The sequence below is a fragment of the Oreochromis aureus genome, linkage group 9 (genome assembly GCF_013358895.1).
Source record: "Oreochromis aureus strain Israel breed Guangdong linkage group 9, ZZ_aureus, whole genome shotgun sequence".
In the NCBI taxonomy this organism is placed as follows: Eukaryota; Metazoa; Chordata; class Actinopteri; order Cichliformes; family Cichlidae; genus Oreochromis; species Oreochromis aureus.
Window position 1 is genome coordinate 33,258,668 of NC_052950.1, and position 23,398 is coordinate 33,282,065.

Consider the following 23,398-nt stretch of genomic DNA (forward strand, 5'->3'; position numbering starts at 1 on the left):
TTACCTGTCCTCTTTGTAATCCAGCTGCTGATGGATTTACTGCCTTTAGTAGCCTCACACAGCTCCTACTGTTTCCTGCTCATGTCCTTACCAGGCATGTCTGGACATTGTTATACAATGAGTAGAATATACTGTGGGCACGAGTTTGCATCATGGTGCTGATCCAGAATCCTTCCCTTATAATTTATTTCAGGTGCTATAATAAAAAAGCAAAAAGAATACAAAAATACATAATAAATATAAAATAATGTATGTTTGACTATCCACTCTGTACAGGCAGAAAGTTTATTAAATGTTTAAACTGTAGAGATACAATAATTTTGCTGCTGTAAAATAAGCATTTTGTCACATTTATCTATTTCTTAATTTATGTTCTTTAAAATACAACGTGTGTTTTTTAAATATCACAATTTTAATCATCCATAATTATGTGGACATGCATATTACATCTTTTTAGTGAAATATAATCCTCCCAGAAAGGCAGGAAAAGCCCTGTAACTTACTTTAAAACTAAATATGTTCCCTAAAACGGTGACAGAGCTACAGACCTATGACAGCCTTACCCAGTTAGCCAGCAGCTACGACCATCACTACTTGTGCAGTTAATAAAAGGACAGGTAATGTTTGTCGCACTGTTACACACACATCACACTCATTTGTTTAAATTCGTCAGTTGCCACAAGACAACTTACCAACGTGTACGTAATAAGCTAATATTCAATTCAATTTCAATTCAATTCAATTTTATTTATATAGCGCCAAATCACAACAAAAGTCGCCTCAAGGCGCTTTATATTGTACAGTAGATCGCACAAATAATAATAAATAATAAATACAGAGAAAAACCCAACAATCATATGACCCCCTATGAGCAAGCACTTTGGCGACAGTGGGAAGGAAAAACTCCCTTTAACAGGAAGAAACCTCCGGCAGAACCAGGCTCAGGGAGGCGGGGCCATCTGCTGCGACCGGTTGGGGTGAGAGAAGGAAAACAGGATAAAGACATGCTGTGGAAGAGAGACAGAGGTTAATAACAGATATGATTCGATGCAGAGAGGTCTATTAACACATAGTGAGTGAGAAAGGTGACTGGAAGGAAAAACTCAATGCATCATGGGAATCCCGGCAGCCCACGTCTATTGCAGCATAACTAAGGGAGGATTCAGGGTCACCTGGTCCAGCCCTAACTATATGCTTTAGCAAAAAGGAAAGTTTTAAGCCTAATCTTGAAAGTAGAGATAGTGTCTGTCTCCCGAATCCAAACTGGAAGCTGGTTTCACAGAAGAGGGGCCTGAAAACTGAAGGCTCTGCCTCCCATTCTACTTTTAAATACTCTAGGAACAACAAGTAGGCCTGCAGAGCGAGAGTGAGGTGCTCTAATAGGGTGATATGGTACTACAAGGTCATTAAGATAAGATGGGGCCTGATTATTTAAGACCTTGTATGTGAGGAGCAGGATTTTGAATTCAATTCTGGATTTAACAGGAAGCCAATGAAGGGAAGCCAAAACAGGAGAAATATGCTCTCTCTTTCTAGTCCCTGTCAGTACTCTTGCTGCAGCATTTTGGATAAACTGAAGGCTTTTCAGTGAGTTTTTAGGACAGCCTGATAATAAAGAATTACAGTAGTCCAGCCTGGAAGTAATAAATGCATGAACTAGTTTTTCAGCGTCACTCTGAGACAGGATATTTCTAATTTTAGAGATGTTGCACAAATGGAAGAAAGCAGGCTTACATATTTGTTTAATATGTGCGTTGAAGGACATGTCCTGGTCAAAAATGACTCCAAGGTTCCTCACAGCATTACTGGAGGCCAAGGTAATGCCATCCAGAGTAAGAATCTGGTTAGATACCATATTTCTAAGATTTTCAGGGCCGAGTACAATAACCTCAGTTTTATCTGAATTAAGAAGCAGAAAGTTAGAGGTCATCCAGGTCTTTATGTCTTTAATACATTCCTGCAGTTTAACTAATTGGTGTGTGTTACCTGGCTTCATGGATAGATAGAGCTGCGTGTCATCTGCATAGCAGTGTAAATTTATGCTATGTCTTCTAATGATGCTGCCTAAGGGAAGCATGTATAATGTAAACAGAATTGATCCTAGCACTGAACCCTGTGGAACACCATAATTGATCTTAGTGTGTGAAGAGGACTCTCCATTTACATGTACAAATTGGAGTCTATTAGATAGATATGATACAAACCACTGCAGTGCAGTACCTGTAATACCTACAGCATGTTCTAATCGCTCTAATAGGATATTATGATCAACAGTATCGAACGCTGCACTGAGGTCTAGCAGGACAAGCACAGAGATGAGTCCACTGTCAGAGGCCATAAGAAGATCATTTGTAACCTTCACTAAAGCTGTTTCTGTGCTGTGATGAGCTCTGAAACCTGACTGAAACTCTTCAAATAAGCCATTCCTCTGCAGATGATCTGTTAGCTGTTTGACAACTACTCTTTCAAGGATTTTTGATATGAAAGGAAGGTTGGAGATTGGCCTATAATTAGCTAAGACAGCTGGGTCTAGAGATGGCTTTTTAAGTAAAGGTTACAGCCACCTTGAAGGCCTGTGGTACATAGCCGATTATTAGAGATAGGTTGATCATATTTAAGATTGAAGAATTAATTAATGGCAGGACTTCTTTGAGCAGTTTTGTAGGAATGGGGTCTAAGAGACACGTTGATGGTTTGGAAGAATTAATTATTGAAGTTAACTCAGAAAGATCAATTGGAGAAAAAGAGTCTGACTTAACACTGATGGTACTAAAAGTAGCTGTAGATAATATTACATCTGTGGGATGATTATTGGTAATTTTTTCTAATAATGAAAAATTTTATTTGTGAAGAAGTTCATGAAGTCATTACTAGTTAACGTTAAAGGGATTGTTGGCTCAGTAGAGCTCTGACTGTTTGTCAGCCTGGCTACAGTGCTGAAGAGAAACCTGGGGTTGTTCTTATTTTCTTCAATCAGTGACGAATAGTAAGATGTTCTGGCTTTGCGGAGGGCTTTCTTATAAAGCAGCAAACTATTTCTCCAGGCTAAGTGATGATCTTCTAAATCTGTGACACGCCATTTCCTCTCCAGCTTACGAGTTATCTGCTTTAGGCTACGTGTTTGAGAATTATACCACGGAGTCAGGTACTTCTGATTTGAGGCCTTAGTTTTCACAGGAGCTACAGTATCCAGAGTCGTACGTAGTGAGGAGGTAAAATTATTAACAAGATAATCGACCTCTGTTGGAGTAGCGTTCAGGTAGCTGCTCTGCTCTATGTTGGTACAGGGCATTGAAGATGATAACAGTGGGTGGATTATATTCTTAAACTTAGTTACAGCACTTTCAGAAAGACATCTACTTTGATAAAGTCTACTCTCCACTGCTGTGTAATCAATTAATGTAAATGTAAATGTTATCAGGAAATGATCAGACAGCAGAGGGTTTTCAGGAAACACTGTTAAATGTTCAGTTTCTATGCCATATGTTAAAATGAGATCTAGAGTGTGATTAAAGTGATGGGTGGGTTCTTTTACATTTTGAGAGAAGCCAATTGAGTCTAATAACAGATTAAATGCCATGTTGAGGCTGTCATTTTTAGCATCTACATGGATGTTAAAATCACCCACAATAATTATTTTATCTGAGCTGAGCACTAAATCAGATAAAAAGTCTGAGAAATCAGAGAGAAACTCTGTGTAAGGCCCAGGTGGACGATAGATGATAACAAGTAAGACTGGTTTCTGAGTTTTACAGCTGGGGTGGACAAGGCTAAGCATCAGGCTTTCAAATGAATTAAAAGTCTGTCTTGGTCTTTCGTTAATTAGGCTGGTGTGAAAAATTGCTGCCACACCGCCCCCTCGGCCTGTGTTTCGAGGTTTCTAGTAGTTAGAATGACTTGGGGATGTTGATTCATTTAAACTAACATAATAACATAAAACATAAAAAAAATTATGTTCAAATTGTGACAAGAGTGTTAAAAAAAAAAAAAAGCCAAGTAGTCGCAGCCAAGTGGCGGAGGGCTTTCGCTTCGGTGGCCTCAGAATCTCATCTCTGCTTTTTGCGGATGATGTGGTTCTGTTGGCTTCATCAGGTGAAGGCCTCCAGCTCGCACTGGAACGGTTCGCAGCCGAGTGTGAAGCAGCGGGAATGAGGATCAGCACCTCCAAATCTGAGGCCATGGTTCTCAGCCGGAAAAGGGTGGAGTGCCCACTCCGGGTCGGGAATGAGTTCCTGCCCCAAGTGGAGGAGTTCAAGTATCTCGGGGTCTTGTTCGCGAGTGATGGGAGAAGGGAGCCGGAGATCGACAGACGGATTGGTGCTGCGGCTGCAGTGATGCGGACGCTGCACCGGTCCGTCGTGGTGAAGAGGGAGCTGAGTGTAAAAGCGAAGCTCTCAATTTACCGGTCGATCTACGTCCCTACCCTCACCTATGGCCACGAGCTGTGGGTAGTGACCGAAAGAACGAGATCGCGGATACAAGCGGCAGAAATGAGCTTCCTCCGAAGGGTGGCTGGCCTCTCCCTTAGAGATAGGGTGAGAGGTTCGGCCATCCGGGAGGGGCTCAGAGTAGAGCCGCTGCTCCTCCACGTCGAAAGGAGCCAGTTGAGGTGGTTCGGGCATCTGACAAGGATGCCTCCTGGGCGCCTCCTGGGTGAGGTGTTCGGGCATGTCCCACCGGGAGGAGGCCCAGGGCAGACCCAGGACACGCTGGAGAGATTATATCTCTCGGCTGGCCTGGGAACGCCTTGGTGTTCCCCCGGATAAGCTGGAGGAGGTGGCTGGGGAGAGGGAGGTCTGGGCTTCTCTGCTTAGGCTGCTGCCCCCGCGACCCGGCCTCGGATAAAGCGGATGAAGATGGATGGATGGATGGATAATCATCCTGCTGCAACCAGGTTTCTGTAAGGCAGAGTAAATCGATTTGTTGATCAATTATTAAGTCATGTACTAACAGAGACTTGGAGGAGAGAGACCTAATATTTAATAATCCACATTTCACTGTTTTACTCTTTGGTTCAGATGTGGATACTGTATTGGTCATTTCTTTTTGATTTTTTTGTGTTTAAATTGTTTATTGCTGGTTTTTACTTTGTTTTTTGTCTGTTTGGGAGCTGACACAGTCTCAATGGAGATGGGTTTTTGGGGGGGTAGCAGGAGGAGAGAAGCTGCAGAGAGGCGTGTAAGACTGCAACTCTGCTTCCTGGTCCCAACTCTGGATAGTCATATTTTGGGGGGGGGTTTAATAAATTGGTCCATATTTCAAGAAATGAGAGCTGCTCCATCCAAAGTGGGATGGATGCCGTCTCTCCTAACAAGACCTGGGCCCTGTTTCAGAAAGCCGGTTTAGTGCAAACTCTGAGTAAGTATACCCTGAGTTAACGAAAACTCTGGGTTTTCGTTTTCACAAAGCGAGTTTAGATTAATTCTGAGTGAGTTACTATGACGACACACTCCGTGAAGCTAACCTGCCCCCTAGCAGGTTTACTTCAACTAACCCTGACTTTCTCCGCCTCTTTGTCGGAAACCTGACTGTAGGAAGTGTCAGACATGGCGTGCCCCTTCCTTGAAGAGCCAGTAGATGTTGAAGCCCAAATTCTCCGCAGAGCTCTCCGCCGGGAGAGAGCGATTAGAGCGCGTTTGGACATTTTATCATTTCCTGATGATTTTCTGTGTGAACGTTACCGTTTTTCAGTTATTCAAATAAATCTATAATTTATTTGAATAACATCCTCAGGCCTTATATGGCTCATAATACAATTACACCTTACCTGTTTGGACTATATTTTTATATTTCATTTTTACTTGCTGCCAGGAACGTTTGGGGCCTGTTGGGTTGCACCTGCGCTCACATCACATCACAAAATAAAATGTATAAAATAAAAAATAAAATGAAATATGATAAAATAACGTGTTAAATGGGTGGAAATCCCTAGATCAATGTTTAAATTAACACTCACGCATTGACTCTGTCGGCTATGTTTTGCCATGCATGCTCCCTTTCTTTTGCAGCTGAGGCTGTGTTACTTTTTTTCCGCAAAATTTGCATGTTATCGGCATATGCTGCCATCAGAATTTCGGCCTCAAGCGCTGTAAAATACATTGACCGCGCCTTCTTTCCCTCCGTCTCCATGGTGACTCGCTTAATCTGTGCTCCACTAATCAGGGCTTTATGTATCCTCGCATGCGCGCTTAACTTGGGGTTAAAGCAACTCCGCGTTGATTGAACTAATTGTTATCAGCCTTTCTGAAACCGAATATTCCGAGTTGGACAGTTCGGGGTTACTCAACCCTGAGTATCATTTTTAACTCTGAGTTTTCTAAACCCGCTTTCTGAAACAGGGCCCAGGTTTCCTCCAGAAGGTTTGCCAATTATCTATGAAGCCCACATCGTTTCTGGGACACCACTCAGACAGCCAGCAATTTAAGGAGAACATGCGGCTAAACATGTCACTCCTGGTCTGATTGGGGAGGAGACCAGAGAAAACTACAGAGTCGGACATTGTTTTGGCAAAGTTACACACCGATTCAATATTGATTTTAGTGACCTCCGATTGGCGTAACCGGGTGTCATTACTGTCGACGTGAATTATGATCTTACTGTATTTACGTTTACCCTTAGCCAGCAGTTTTACATTTCCTTCAATGTCGCCTACTCTGGCCCCTGGAAGACAATTGACTATGGTTGCCGGTAGTGCTGGGCGATATGGAAAAAATATTTATCACGATATGAATTATTTTATATCACGATAACGATATATATCACGATATACCACCTGACCTGTGGTCATCTGGAAAGTATGCAGTCTGTAAACAGCGAGTGGAGAGGGTGCAGTCTTTGTTTTGAGTTACCATAAAGCATGTTGCAAATCCGGGTCCACGTAAAGCAGTGTCAAAAACACAAGACGGAGTTTCTTTGCGAAAAATATCACTTTTTTATACTTTATTTTCTCTTGCATAAAGTTAAGAGTATGTATAGTGAGAAGACAACACTAATATATTTGCCACAGGCTATTTAACCCTTTAAGACCTACCATAGAACCAAGTCCGCCAGAGCTTATTTTTACATTTTACATGCTGTAGTGCCATTTGTGGGAGCATTTCAAGTTGCTATACATCAATACAACCGTTATAGCACAAATTTTAATAATATGTATGCATTAACTCCATAGTAACTACATAAATTGCAAAAAAGTGCAATAAACTACAAAAAAATTGAAAATCGTTTTTGTTTTGTTTTTTACATATATTTCTAGTTAGAGAAATTTAAGGGGCTTATCCCTCAAAACTGTAAATACAAAAAAGTTGCACAAAATAGTTTCCAACCACGAGAAATTTATTTTGAGTGTCTTCATAGTTTTATTTTTGAGATACTACAGGAAAAATGAAAATAAATAAATGCAAATTTGCAAAAACACAGCATGTGCATCAAAATAAACTATTTCCAACAGTGTAATTTGACTTCTAAGCATCCCAGAAACGATACAGAAAAGCATAAAGTCAAACATGACTTTTAAAAACACCAACATAGGCTTTGAAGCTAGAAAACTACATTTTCTGCAAAAAAGACGTCACTTCCGGTTTCGGACAGGCATGCAATAGTTCGCGCTGAGTTATATTCCAACTTAGGAAGTGTTATGAACAGCTGATCGGATCGGCAAAGCGTGTTTCTGGAATATTATGTTTTTGTTGCTGCAAGTCTGGAATATTATGTTTTTGTTGCTGGAAGTGCTTTTTAATTTTTTGCAAAGTGGAAGGAAACCGTGACCTAGGGCAAGCTAATGGAATAAGAAGTACATACAACTCCTACGGTTTCATATGCAAAAAAAAATTATTGCGCTACCTTACGTGGTTCCAGTTCTACAGGGATTTAAAAATAGTTAGGTTAGGTTAGGCAAAACGCAATGTGCCTGCTCTGAACGGTTGTATAGGGTTATTTATATATTTTATGTAATAATTTATAAAATTAGGATTAGAAACGATAGAAGACAAATGGCACGATAGACACTTTTCTATCGTCCACACGATATATATCATCATATCGCAGAAACAATGCTCTTCGTGAGCTCGTTCCCAGCTCGTTCCCAGCTCGTAACCAGCGCGTTTTGGGCGATCATTGGTTAATGGTCATCATGTGACTGATACAAGCCAGGTCCTTTTATTTAGTAAAAATGTGATGAATAGTTAAATATTATTGTCGCGGGGCACAGACAGGACTCCGCACGCACACGCACATTAAATTTTTTTTAAATTAAAAAACAAAAGATTGTCTAAACAAAAGGGCACTTTGGTCACCCATCAGGAAAGGGGCCGCCCCCGCCCCCCTCTGCACGTGCCTGTAAACCAAAGACTAGAAAATAATGTGAGTGAAGTTGCCCCCCCCCCCTTCTTCAAATCCAACAAAAGTGGTATCAAACGTTTGTGCTACATTTGTACTCGTTTGTGCTGCAAAAATTTTCATTTGTGCTGCTATCATTTTAAAGATATTCAAGAAAATTTGTATTAGTCATCAGAGGTCAACCAGCCCCCCCCCCACATTAATGGAATCAAACAAAACTGGTGTCAATCAACTGTGCTACGTTTGTGCTGGTTTGTGCTGCTAAAATTGTCGTTTGTGCTGCTTCTGTTTTAAAGATATTAATGAAAATGTAAAGGTCATCAGAGGTCAACCAGCCCCCCCACATTACCCAAATCAAAGAAAAATGAGGTCGAACATTTGTGTTACGTTTGTGCTGGTTTGTGCTGCAAAAATTTTCATTTGTGCTGCTATCATTTCAAAAATATTAATAAAATAATGCATTGATGCTTGCTCAATCATCCAGGTAAGTAAATTCCAAATGTTGACTCTCTTCATCTGGACATTATCAGTGGGAGAAACGTTTTGTCACTCATCCAAGTGACTTCTTCAGTCTCAGCTGACTGCAGGTTTCCCCAACCTTATAAACAGTACATTTGCACAGCGAAGGAAACTAGCACCACTGAATGAACAATGGGCTGGGGGGTTAGTTCCATGATTGTTAGTATGCAAATTCTTATGACCATTGATCAACGACTACTAATCAAAGACAGATTCTCAAATGGCCATGAGTACCATTCACAGAGAGTTGGGGAATGGCTACAATCACAGCATTGTAAGATGGTGAAAGATGTACCCTTGGGCCCCCCTTCTCGATTCAGAGATGGTCAGCATCCTGACAGCCTGATGGACGAAGCTGTCTCTCAGTCTGCGTGTTCTGGCCCGGAGGCTCTTCAGTATCTTCCTGATGGCAACAAACTGAAGAAGCTGTTGAAGGGATGATTGGAGTCACCTGTAATGGAGAGGACCTTCCGGATGAGGCAGGTGCAGTAGATCTCCTGGAGAGGGAGGCAAGAGAGGTCCCCACAATCCTCTCTGCTGCTCTCACTATCGTTGTCATTTTTTTCCTGCAGGACCCAGTGCAGGAGTCATACCACACAGTGATGCAGCTGGTGAGGATCAGTGATGCGAATAACGGCGTTACAAGTAACGGTGTCACTAACGGCGTTACAAGTAACGGTGTCACTAACGGCGTTACTTTTTTCAGTAACGAGTAATGGAACTAATTACTATTCCTATCGTTACAACGCCGTTACAGTTACTAGCAAGGAAACACGGTCCGTTACTATTTTACAACAAACAGACGGTTGAAGCTGTGTTCAGCTTACCGCATCTTATATCAGCTGCACGGAAGTAGCTGTAAGTAATCTGGACGCTACAGCTTTAAGCAGCTGCGCGCTCCCGCGGACGGTAATCACGATCACTGTCTAGCACAACACCTGGAGCTAAGGGGGCAAAACAATCGCATGAGTGCTGCTGTTTGACTGAGGAAGAATAAAGTAGTCGTGGTAAGCAAAACACATGACCACTTAAAGACGAAGCAACAAGGTGATATATACCAGTTTTTAAATTGTGTTGATAGGCCACGTAAAACCAGAGTCATGATAAACAATATATACGCGGCGTTTTTTCCTCAATAGTTTCGTCACGTAAGGACAGCGCTAGCAAGCACTCTCTGCTTATCCCCCCACCCCCCCCCAGAGCGAGGGTGGAGCCGTAGGCATATTCAGTTCACAAGGGTTTAATGTTATATCAAAATAGAATCAAACACGTAACAGTAGCACCTAAAAACAATTTAAAAACTTGATTTTATTAAATACGGTGTCACAGTCCTGGATCGTATGACACAGCGCTCTGTGTTTTATTTTGTTTATAGTTTGTCCTTTTGGCATTAGATCCTAGGTTCCTTAGATGTGAGTGAAGTTGCCCCCCCACCTTCTTCAAATCCAACAAAAGTGGTATCAAACGTTTGTGCTGGTTTATGCTGCAAAAATTTTCGTTTGTGCTACTATCATTTTAAAGATATTCAAGAAAATTTCTAGAGGTCATCAGAGGTCAACCAGTCCCCCCACATTAATGGAATCAAACAAAACTGGTGTCAATCAACTGTGCTACGTTTGTGCTGCCTCTGTTTTAAAGATATTAATGAAAATGTAAAGGTCAAAAGGTCAACCAGCCCCCCCACATTACCCAAATCTATAAAAATGATGTCAAACATTTGTGCTACGTTTGTGCTGCAATCATTTTAAAGATATTAATAAAATAATGTCTTGATGCGTGCTCAATCATCCAGGTAATTACCTATTTCAATAGGTCCCTCCCACAGGTCGCACTTATTCTGCAACGATGTGGAGATCGAGCTGTTTTAGATTCAGTTAAAATCAAGGCACTCAAAAAGATCCTCTGGAAAAGATTACAATTCTTGGAACAGAGTTTAATACACAGAATCATAACAACAGGAAGAAAATACAGTTTTTCTTGCATTCTGGCAGCTGAGGCGAGAAAAAAAATCCCAGGTGGCAAAAACTTCATTAATATAATTGTAGATAATATCTGACCTAAAATGTGGGTCTTGTGATTTTAAACATGTAGGTTAGATGCTTATCACAGTGATTCCATTATATAAACACTCCAGTGTATGTATAGTGTATACATGTCAGTATAAGTCAAGTGTATACAGGTATATATGTCATACAAAATCCACAAAAATGCCTTTTGTGGCTTTTTTGCATTCAGCAGTTGCCTCATTGTTCTGACAAAGAAAACAAACCTATCGACTACACTACACACTGGAAACATGGTAACAAATAGGGACTGGTATCCTTTAAGTTTTATCCGATACCAGTGCCAAACCGGAAACTTTGAAACCGTGCTTGAACTGGAGCTTAAAGAATGGAAAACACAAACTTTGTACAAAAACCTCTTATGTTTTTATTTTTAGCAGTCTCTTTTTTTCTGCAAAATGTTAACCGAGTTAGCCTTTTCTGTTGATACAACATACCTCCTTTGGTTGGAACCGGTGCTACACTGGCAGGGCTAGAGGCCAGGATTTTCCTCTTCGGGTTCTTGGGGGATGTTGCTAACTCCTGGTCCGATAACAGGCACCACATCCGCAGTAGATGTGCTCGGTGTGAGGTCTTGCAGCAAGCTATCAAATACGGTGCATTTTCTAGCTTTTACAAAAACGCTATGCATCACCAGGTGCTTCATCAGGTACTGTGAAGTACAGCCAGACTTTTGAGTGCTTCGCCTTGGGCATTTTTAATCTGTAGCTCTGTTGGAGGGTGTTTTGGTACCATTCTTTATTCATGGCTGTGATTTGGGGCAAAATTGTGAGCAGACTCCCTTGGATGAGAAGCAACCCCACACATGAATGGTCTCAGGATGCTTTACTGTTGGCATGACACAGGACTGATGGTAGCGCTTTTGTTTAATTAAATCATGTTAACGTGAAATAAACAGAAAAGGAAAATTGTGACAACAAAATCTCTTTCTGACTTCTTTAGAAATATATTTTCTTTTGGTTTTTTTATTCTTAGTTTTTTTTTTTCAGCTCCAGTCCGTAAAGTTAATCTCCAACAAGTAGGACAAAGGATCACCTGCAGCTCAGAGGGGATCTACCCTCAACCTGAGCTCATCTGGTCCACCAGCCCTTCATCCAGCATCACCAACAACAACACAACAGCCCATCAGACTGACCAGCAGCTTTACAGTATCAGCAGTTCTCTGATACTTCCGAACAGTGACATGGATCTGAATTACATCTGTGCAGTCAGCACTGGCAGAAACAGGAAGAGAGCAACCTTCAGAAAAAGAGATTATACATCCATCTAGTGGAACATTTTCATCAGATCTTTACAGGAGATTCCATCTGAACTCTGTGGAGCCTGATCTCAAGGGTTTTAAGTCTGACACTGAAACCAGAGGATCTTTGTGTCTCTTCAGATTCACTGTGATCCAGTGATGGGAGTGATTTCAGCCCTGAGTGATCACGCTGATGTTTGCACAGAGCAGACAATGAGGTGAATGTTTGGGCACATTGGTAACAGTGAAACAGTTTATTAGCAACGTGGGACCGTTTATGTTTGGAGTATGAACTGAGATTCCTGAAAGTCTTGTCACACTGGTCACAGCTGTAGTTTCCTTCCATGTGTGTACGTTCATGCTTGTTACGATGACTTGATCGTGAGCTTTTGTCACAGTGTCTGCACTTGTATGGTTTCTCTCCTGTGTGGACTCGTTTGTGTGATTTAAGCTGACCTGCAGTGGTGAAGGATGACCCACACTGATCACAGAGGTGCTTTTTAACCCCACTGTGAATCAGTTCATGTTGTTTTAATCCACTTGATGTGGGGAAGCCTCTCCCACATTCTTTGCAGTATTTCAGTTTGTCTCCAGTGTGTCGACGTTGATGTCTTTTTAGGGAGCCTTGCCAACTGAAAGTTTTTCCACAGAGGTCACAACGAAAGTTTTTCCCACCACCACAGTGATGACAGGGTTGAGAACTGGATCCATCTGTGTCGCTCTGCTTCTAAACAAAGACACAAAGACAGTGTAAGTCAGTCCTTCAACATTTTTATCCTGAACGTCGCCTGAAATAAAGAGAATCTCTGCAGACGTCCAATTACATTTTACTGTTTCAGTTAACACAGATGAAAATATAAATACATACCTCACAGTAACTGCACTTGTAGAGTCTCTTTCTGGTGTGGATCTGTTGGTGTTCTCTCAGGTTACGTGGAGATTTAAAAGTCTTCTCACACAGGTCATATTTATAAGGTCGTTCCTCAGTGTGGGTAAACATGTGGCGTTGTAAGTGTGCGTCTCTTGTAAACTGTTTGCCACACTGTTCACAGCAGTACACATCATGTCCGGTGTGAATGCGTAGGTGTATATTTCGGCTGTCTATCCGACTGAAGGTTTTTCCACAAATGTCACAGGTGTATGCCTTAATTCCAGAGTGGGTAACTAGATGATTCTGTAATTCGCTACTTTGAGTAAAAGCTCTGCCACACTGATCACAGCTGTACGCTTTAACTCCACTGTGGATGAGTTGGTGTCTTTTTAGAGCATTCTTCCAGGAGAAAGTCTTTCCACACAAGTCACAGCTGAACGGTCTCTCTCCAGTGTGGATGACCTGATGAAGTTTTAGTTCAGCCTTCCCAATAAAATCCTTCCCACACTCGTCACAGGTGTATGTTTTCTCTCTCTTTCTTCTGTGAGGTTTGTCAGCCTCCTGAGAGCGCTGACTTCTCGCTCCATGTTGGTCCTGCAGTGACAGAGATACAAACAGAGGCAGTGAGTGAAATGCAGTCGTGGAACAAACTGAACCTTCAAACTCCCTCCATTAACACTAGTTTCAAACCTGAAGGTGGAGTGTGGCACCAAACACCTTAAAGGTCTCTTATCCCCACCTGCTGGTAGTTCTAACACATTACATCCAACCTGGTGTTAAAAATAACTCATGACTGTTCAAAAGTTTCACTGTAGAAAACATTGGATTAATTTTTGATTAAAGGCGATTAAATGTCATTCATTTTCAATCTATATTAATCGCATTTCAATTTGCATGAGCAAAAAAACACAAAAAAAGGGAAAATATACACATTTAATGTGTTAACAGCCTGATATCGGGCTACCGTTGTGCTGCTTTGAACGTATATTTTTTGGGGTGATGAACCAATATTAAGTCTGTTCGAACAACAATAATACCAATAATAATAATATTTTTAATAGTAATCAGAATAATAATAACAATAACAATAACACTAATAACAATAATAATAATAATAATGTACTTCCACAACATGTCTTTTATCCCAACCGCTCTCTGCAGATGGCCCCACCCCTCTGTGAGCCTTATTCTGCTAGAGGTTTCTTCCTGTTAAAAGGGAGTTTTTCCTTCCCACTGTCGCCAACGTGTTTGCTCATAGGGGGTCATATGATTGTTGGGTTTGTATGTATTATTGTAGGATCCACATTACAATATAAAGCACCTTGAGGCGACTATTGTTGTGACTTGGTGCTGTATAAATAACACTGAATTGAATTGAAAATTTAATTAATATCTATGGACTCAAAATGTAGTCATTAATATTTTGTACTTGTAAATCAGGATTTGTATGTGTAAAAAGAATTTTTGTGTGCGTAAAAAAGATTCGTGTATACTTAGCCACAAAAAAAAAGTGTGAATGTCTGCAAGCTACAAGTACGAATTTTGACCCTATTTTTCTTCCTTTCATCTGATTGGTCAATGTCATGTCAATCACAAATGTAACAATCCAATCAGAGAACAGATGGGTTTGGCTGTCGGAGGGACGCTTTTTTGAACTGGGCTGTAAAATTGGGCTGTTAAAAACTACAATACTACCACCATAATACTACAGTAATAATAAAATCATAACTGAATCCAGAGCGACCAAAAGCTCTTTTCCCCATAGTACTAAGGTGTGAGGACGGAACAGCAAGATGAATAGCAGATGATGATCTGAGAAGGCGGGAAATAGTGGTGATATGGAGCAGGTCACACAAATATGAAGGAGCAGATTTATGGATACACCTGTATGTAAGAAGTAAGATTTTAAAATGTATCCTGGCTTCTATTGGCAACCAGTAAAGGTGCTGAAGAACTGGGGTAATATGAGCTCTAGAGGGAGTGCAAGTTATGACCCGAGCTGCAGAATTTTGAAGAAGTTGGAGTTTATGAAGGGACCTTTTAGGGAGACCAAATAGGAGGAAATTACAGTAATCAAAACGGGACGTAATAATCACTCAGAGCTGCTTTTCCATGCAGTAGAATTGCTAACATGCTAACACAGTTTAATGAGCAGAGTTGTTCCAAACAGTCAGGCTAAAATGACAAGATAACAATATAAATACATACCTCACAGTAACTGCTCTTGGAGAGTCTCTTTCTGTTGTGGATCTGTTGGTGTTCTCGCAGGTAATCTGGAGCTTTAAAAGTCTTTTCACACAGGTCACATTTATAAGGTCTCTCCTCAGTGTGGGTAAACATGTGGCGTTGTAAGTGTGTGTGTTTAGCAAAGTGTTTGCCACACTGATCACAGCAGTACACACCATGTCCGGTGTGAATGCGTAGGTGTATATTTCGGCTGTCTATCCGACTGAAGGTTTTTCCACAAATGTCACAGCTGTATGCCTTAATTCCAGAGTGGGTAACTAGATGACTCTGTAAGCTGCTACTGCGAGTAAAAGCTCTGCCACACTGATCACAGCTGTACGCTTTAACTCCACTGTGGATGAGTTGGTGTCTTTTTAGAGCACTCTTCAAGGAAAAAGTCTTTCCACACAAGTCACAGCTGAACGGTCTCTCTCCAGTGTGGATGACCTGATGACGTTTTAGTTCAGCCTTCCCAGTAAAATCCTTCCCACACTCGTCACAGGTGTATGTTTTCTCTCTCTTTCGTCTCTGAGGTTTGTCAGCCTCCTGAGAGCGCTGACTTCTCGCTCCATGTTGGTCCTGCAGTGACAGAGATACAAACAGAGGCAGTGAGTGAAATGCAGTCGTGGAACAAACTGAACCTTCAAACTCCCTCCATTAACACTAGTTTTAAACCTGAAGGTGGAGTGTGGCACCAAACACCTTAAAGGTCTCTTATCCCCACCTGCTGGTAGCTCTAACACATTACATCCAACCTGGTGTTAAAAATAATTCGTGACTGTTCAAACACTCTAAGGCTACGTTCACACTGCAGGTCTTAATGCTCAATTCCAATGTTTTGATCAAATCCAATTTTTTTGTCTGGCTGTTCACACTACAAATAAAATGTGACAGCAAACGCGCTCTAGTGTGAATGGTACACAGCCCTCAAATGGGCCGACATGTGCAAAAGAAGACATCACACAAAACACGCTCTGTTTAGGCCCAGACCAGTATTGTTTGACTGATGGCCCTTAATGTAAAGACTTGTTTTGGACTTTACGTTTCCCAATTTTGCTTTAAGTCATAAAATCATGCCCATCCCTTCCTGCTTGTACACAAATATTAATACTAGCATGCTAACACACTCAGAAAAGTAATGAATTTTTACCAGCTCTATACTTATTTTTATATTTCCTGTTGTTTCCTATTAGATATTTCTATAATTCTATATTTCTACTTCTATAATTTTCTCTTTTAATAAAACATACTAACTACATAAGAAAAGAAAAAAAACATCTGTATTTCTATCTGCTTAATTTACAAAACAGATGATTTATTTGTAAAAAATGCTTGGAATCATGTATGATTGCGTTCCACTTCTAACGTGTACACCACTTTGTATTGGGCTTTCACGTGTGTCAATAGAAAATTGTACTTCGTAGTCAGTATAATCTTTTGCATATGGTAGAATACTGCATGTTGGCCTTTTGATGACTTAGGCTGTTGTTCACTACAAGACTTGTTATAAATTTCTTCTGACAGTGTCAGCTGGACACTCTTATGTTCACTTCGTACCAGGCAGAGGAGTTTGTCCTTTGTCACGCGCACACACACACACACACACACACACACACACACACACACACACACACACACACACACACACACACACACACACTCCAATGTAATGAACAAACGCACCCACTGATGTATATAAATAAAGACCAGGGCAGTGGCAGAGCGCGAGTGCTCTCTGACTGCTCTTGCTGCAAGTAAAACTGTGTGTTTCTCCTCTCTGATTCTCAGCTGAAGAAGTGTCTTAGAATACATCTCTTAACAACGTGGTATTCCAATGAAATTGATTCATGTTTGTGGCTGTAATGTAACAAAATGTGAAAAAAAACTTAAAGGGAGCCAAAAACACAAGCCACTGTAAGTCCTCATGTGTTGAGATCAGATATTGGGTCTGTACATGGACATTATGTTTTTTCAGGTTGTGAAACTTGCTGCAAAACAATCTGAGGCAGATTAACTGTGTTATTTAAAAACTGCATGAAGATCCTCTGCAGGTTGGTGCAGGATAAACAGGTTAGTCTGCTGAACTGTGATGGATTTAAAGTAAAGAACAGTGTGTGACTGGTGCTCAGTGACTGTGGTGCTCATGTCAGAGTTAGATTACATCAAGTGTAGCAGAGATTCATTTAAACTGAAGCTCATGATGCTGACATTCATTCACCGAGTTCCACCTTCATACCAACAGTATAGTGTCTAATATAAAGACAGTGTACTGTCAGTGTAGAGGATGGAAATCAGCCAGGACAGCTCATGAAACATCTGCTGACATCTGGTTGAATTCAGTTGTGTACATCCACAGAGAGCAGCAGGTCAGCTGATCACAGCCTGTACTTTAAGAAAATCTACTGGAGCTCTCAATAGAAATTATTGTGAGCTGTGATTCTTTTCCCCACGCTGAGCCACTACAGCTGATTTTAGGGTTCCCACCTGCTCAGTCCCACTTTAACCTCTTCCCTGCTCATGTTCCTGTTTAGAGACAAAGTCGCCCTCTACAGTGTAGGCAACAGAAAATACACATATGTTTTATTTTCCTTCATTTTCTACTTAACTGATTCAAACTGAGTTCCTTTATTAGAAATAAATAGTTTGTATTTCATCTACTAAGATTATTTTATTATTACATTAATAAAGCACAAGGTTCAGTTAGTTTTGAATAAAAACATTCTTCAAGGAGCTACTTTTACTTTCTTACTCTAATTACATTTACTAGCCTGTACTTTTTCACTGTTACTTGAGTAAAGAAGGCTCTGTGAGCCTGGTTCTGCTGGAGGTTTCTTCCTGTTAAAAGGGAGTTTTTCCTTCCCACTGTCACCAAAGTGCTGCTCATAGGAGGTTTACTCTGTATGTGTTATTGTAGGGTCTACCTTACAATATAAAGCACCCCGAGGCAACTAGTGTTGTGATTTGGCGCTGTATAAGTAAGACTGAATTGAATGAAAATTGAATTAATAACACTAATAATAATAACATTAAAGAAGGATAATTGCTTGTGACTTCTTAATGTTTGTAAACATAATTTGAAAGTACATAATATATAACACAGTCATATAACAGGTTGGGAGTATGAGAGTTTTAGACGTGACTGATTATTTGGTGAAACTGTGATATTTTCCTCACCTTCTGTGTTGAGCTCATTGTTTCCTCTGTAGTGACTCAGCTGAGTCCAGATGGCTGAAAATGTTCCTCTGCTGCTCCGTCAGACTCTTCTCCTCCTGCTGATCAGCTGGGACACAAAACAGATCTTTGTTAGGCTCCACACTGCACTGAAGAGTCAAAGTGTCTCATATGTTCATCTGACAACACAAAGTACAAATTTCACTCTGATTGCTTGTAGAAATCTTGTGAGACGTGTTGTGCTGCAAAGTGAGGGAACTCTCTCACTCACTTATACTTCAGGAGGAACTTTGTGACGTTGGCTCGAATATTCTAAGCAGCCCTTTACTATGACAGGGCCAGAAAGTCCTATTTGAAGGTTTGGGAGAAGGACCATGTTAAAGGTGGATTGGGGTTTATACACTTTGTTATGATACAGGTAAGGCTGTAAGAGCCTGAGAAGGTGTCCTGAATGAACCTCTAAAACCAGTTTTCAGCTAACGACTCTGCTTCAGTCTGGAAAACAGCAACTACAAGTTTAAAGACTCCATCAACAATTCACACCCAGCAACAGCATGAACAGCTCCTCCTGTGGTTTCCACAAACAGGGACAGACCTGTTACTCCCCCACCCCACACTTTCAACTCCTTCAGCCCCCCAGTCCCACCACCTCCACCATTCCTACAAGTTGGACTCTGTGCAGCCATTCCCCAACTCTCTGTGAACGGTACTGTCCCGATTCTTTGATGTTGGGCTGAGAACAAAAAAACATTACTCAGATCTTGTCCAGTCAACAACAATTATTTATTAAGCACATATGTGGGAGATGTACACGACACCACCCTCAGCGTAGTCCAGTAGATCTCAAAGAGGAAGCACTTCGATACACAGTTTTATATGTCAGGGTTCACGCCCCTTCATGCGTAAGCAGATAACATAACATGCGCCAGTGACGGTGAGTGACAGTTGTCTGCAACTACTTTTATAGTATTGATGTTTGTTCCTCACTAACGGTTTCAACACTCTCTCACCCCCATCTGTTTCCTGTTTCTCGTTGTGAGGCCCCATGATCGTATATGACACATCCTGTTCTAATCTGCGCAGGCAAGTATGCAGTTACAAGCAAAACACTAATTTAAATGTCTCCCAGTTTAAACCTTCTATCACCTCTTGATTAATATGGCACTTATTTAATATTGCAACATTTATATTTCCCACAGTACTGATGGTCATTGATCAGTGGTTTCAGTCCTTTCCTTCCTGCTTTGACTGCAGCTGTGTTTGACACAGGAAGACATTATTACACTCTTCACACTCTCCTGCACATTAACCAGCACAACATATTTTTATTCTCTGTGCTTTCAAATATGAACACTGTTTACTTTCATCTGTTTCATTAGTTTTTGTTAACATCTTCCTGTGCATCACTTTACAGCAGCCAGACTCATTAAAATGAGACTTTGTAGGAGTTCACTTCCTCTCATGTGTTCATCCACAGCAGCTGGACAATAAAGTTTATTGTGACCCTGATACTGCAGCAGATCGCTCTCATCCATTTCCTGTTATCACTTCAAATAGAAATGAGGCTGTAGAGGTTTGGTGCAGGCAGAAAAACAGCTGCAGGGACAATGAAAAGACTTTTCTGCTCCAACTTTCTGCCAGCAAACGCTCAACTTCTCCCAGCATGCTGAGCTAATGATTAGCTGGTGTTTTTCTCCAAACACTCTCTCACTCTTCTCTCAACGTGTTGACAATAAACTGTGAACAGACACCGAGGAGAGCAGCAGAAGACCTCATTCAGGAGCTAAACTCAACATGAACTGAACTCACAGTAAGGTTAGCTCGGTGCTTACCTTTAGATGAGCCCACAAACCGAGAGAAACTCCGTGATGAAGCTGGAACTCTTTCCAAACACAGGAAACAGATCAGGGAGAGACCCACGTGGTTCACGCTGATCTCAGCAAAAGCGATCCAGGAGACAAGGGTGGGCAGATCGATGCAAATATCAATCCAAACGTTGGTACTACTTTATTCTCTTTGAATGAAAATCCAGCTTTGTCTGCGGAAACCACAAGAGCACCTGGCTGCAACCACCGGGGAACGCCATATTGCGACCTCCACCGGAAACACGTGACCTCCAAAGTAACCGGAAACACGTAAATTTAGTTAAATCGATTTTTACAGCGAAAACTAAATTGTGTTTTTGTTGCTAGTGATGCTGCTTATAAATAAATTTGGTTCTAAGTGTTTTTTTAATACTCTGGGTTTATTAAAAAAATCACCATCCCTTCAGCTTGTTCGTGGCCAAAAGTGGATTCTGATGATACTATATTTCTTCCATACATGTGTTATTTTTTATGTTTTCGTGGGGGGTTTTTTTCTACTTTTTCTGCATAAAGGCTTTTTCAGAAATATAAAATAGTCATTACTTTTTACATTTTTTATCCTTCAAACACCTTTTTTGGTACAATGCACTTATTTGAAGACAACCTCAAAACTCACCATTTCATATATCAGCAGTGCTACTGGAAATTATTGTACAGTGGTCCCTCGCTGTTTCGCTGATTTTTTATTTATTTATTTATTTTTTACAGCACATTGTGTCGTGCGTTCTGATTGCTGTAGACCATTGTCAACCAATCTAGTGCCGTGTCTCCTGTACAGCAGCGGTTCCCAACATCCGGGCTCATTTGGCCGCGAGAGTTGAGGCTCAGGTGTGAAGTGTATGGTTTTCAGGGTTTGTCTGTATCATTTTATTTTGTTGTATTTGTCCGCGACACCTTAAAGGCCGGTGGGGGAGGCACCAAGATGGCGGTTTGAACAGTAAGAAATCCAGGAATTAAGAGCTTTTCCTGGTTTAAACCAAATGGAGCTTGTAAATCTAGAATAGACTATTGGCTAGGAAGTGACAACATTCTTAACCACACTGTTAAAGTTGTGATGTCAAATGCACCTCTTTCTGATCATTGCTTTATTGAACTATGCTTAGAATCGGAAATTAGACAATCAAATAAACTTATTGGACGTTCAATGCCAAACTTTTACAAAATGAAGATTACTGCAACATAGTCAAAAAAAATTATAAAAGATATTATGGATGATCATGTAATTGTAGGATATATCAGTATATGGGAATTCATTAAATTCAAAATTAGAGAATTTAGTATTCAATTCAGTAAAAACATAAGTCGAAAGCAAAGAGAATATGAATGTAAATTATTCCAAGAAATTACGTATTGCTGTAGTAAAGATGATCTAAATAGCCAAGAAAGGAGTAAACTTATGGAGTTGCAAACTAAATTAGATCAGCTTTACCTAAATAAAGCAGAAGGAGCTTTTGTGCGTTCACGGGCCAAGTGGATTGAGGAGGGGGAAAGAAATTCCTCATATCTTTTTAATTTAGAAAAGAGCAGACAGAAAAGAAATTTTATATCTTCCCTGTTAATTGATGGCATTGAATGTGACGACCCTAAAATTTTGAAGAATGAAATTTATACATTCTATTCCAATTTATACTCCTCACAGTTCTCCCAAGCAGATTGTGATGTCTTTTCTGATCAAATAGATAATCTGATCCCTGAAATTGATGAATCATTTAAGGAATTTTGTGAATCTGACTTTAGAATTGAAGAGGTAAATGCATCTGTTAAGAAAATGGTGCTTAATAAATCCCCTGGTCCAGATGGGCTTACAGATTACTGGCCAGTATTGAAAGGGAGAATTGATGTCTAGCATGAAACAAGGATTAATTACATTAATTCCTAAACTGAACAAAGATAAACGACAATTGGATAACTTAAGGCCCATAACTTTATTAAATACAGATTATAAAATTTTCTCTAGCTCAATTGCAACAAGGGTTTTCAAGTATAATTAGTGAGACACAATCAGGTTTTTTAAAAGACAGGAACATTCATAATAATATCAGATTGGTTTTAGACTTACTGGATTACAATGATCTAATTGGTGATGATTATGTGTGTCTAATTATGTGTGGCTGGGGGATCTGATGGCTTGTGGGAAAATGCTATCTCGCAGTCTGGAGAGTCAGGCAGCTGGTCAGAACGCTCTCCATGCTGCCCCTGTAGAACACAGTGAGGGTGGGAGGCCTGCTTCAGGCTGTGGCTACAATGTAGCTTGCCATCACCAGTGTTTGAATCTGTGGATGACTGAACGTGTAAAGCACAATGCTGAGGTTGGTCCATGGCTGAAAAATAACTCTCCAAGTTCAAGGACAACAGGTTGAATTTTGTGAAAAGGAAAAGAGACTGGTATGACCGACAAAACAATAAATTTCGTTTTAAAATAGTAAATTGTGAGAGACAAAACAAGTGATTACTGTAGGAAGAAAAATTTGAGAAATTAGAGAAAGGTTTAAATTGAAATATTGGGTTCTATGATAATTTTTCTATGACTTTATGGTGATTTGTGTGACTAATAATTTAGACACAGGTAAAATGTAAGATTATATCAACCATAAGTTCCCAGATCTCCACATTCATTTTTAGAGAACCAGCGAGAAGCACAAATTATTCCAGGCACAGCAGACGGTCCAGTCAGTGATTGAGGTCAAGCCTCATGCGGTTTGGGGCTCCTGGTGGTCACCTTGAGAGGATTCCAGATCCACAGCAAAACTAGAAAGGGGTTTTCAGACCGAACGGCTTTGGCCAAGAAAGGGGGACACAGATGTGACCCCAAAAGAAACATAGATCCCAGCCAAAGGGGCAAAAGAAATCCCCTGATCTATGCAATGAACTGAAGGGTAATCTAACCCCTAGTTATCTAGTATAAGCACAAAAGTAATGAAGTCATGGGAGGATTAGCTTTAGTAATTGCCGGTAGGATTTTTATGTTATGTCAATTGCCCGAACACAGTGCTCATGCCTGATATGGTCTACCCGTTAAAGGGGGACAGAGCAACATGTGGTGGCAGGTTTCTTTTCTCATGTATTAATCATATATTTAATCATATCACATTAGTTATAGTAATATCAC

General features: G+C 40.6%; 1 long non-coding RNA gene across 1 annotated transcript; it reads right to left on the minus strand.

Moving 5' to 3' along the window:
• Positions 1 to 11,876: 11,876 nt before the first annotated feature.
• LOC120441754 lies at positions 11,877 to 13,562 on the minus strand. The gene is made up of 2 exons (XR_005614248.1): positions 13,025 to 13,562; positions 11,877 to 12,883 (listed from the first exon to the last, which is right to left on the minus strand). It is a non-coding gene; the product is annotated as an uncharacterized LOC120441754 (long non-coding RNA).
• Positions 13,563 to 23,398: the final 9,836 nt, after the last annotated feature.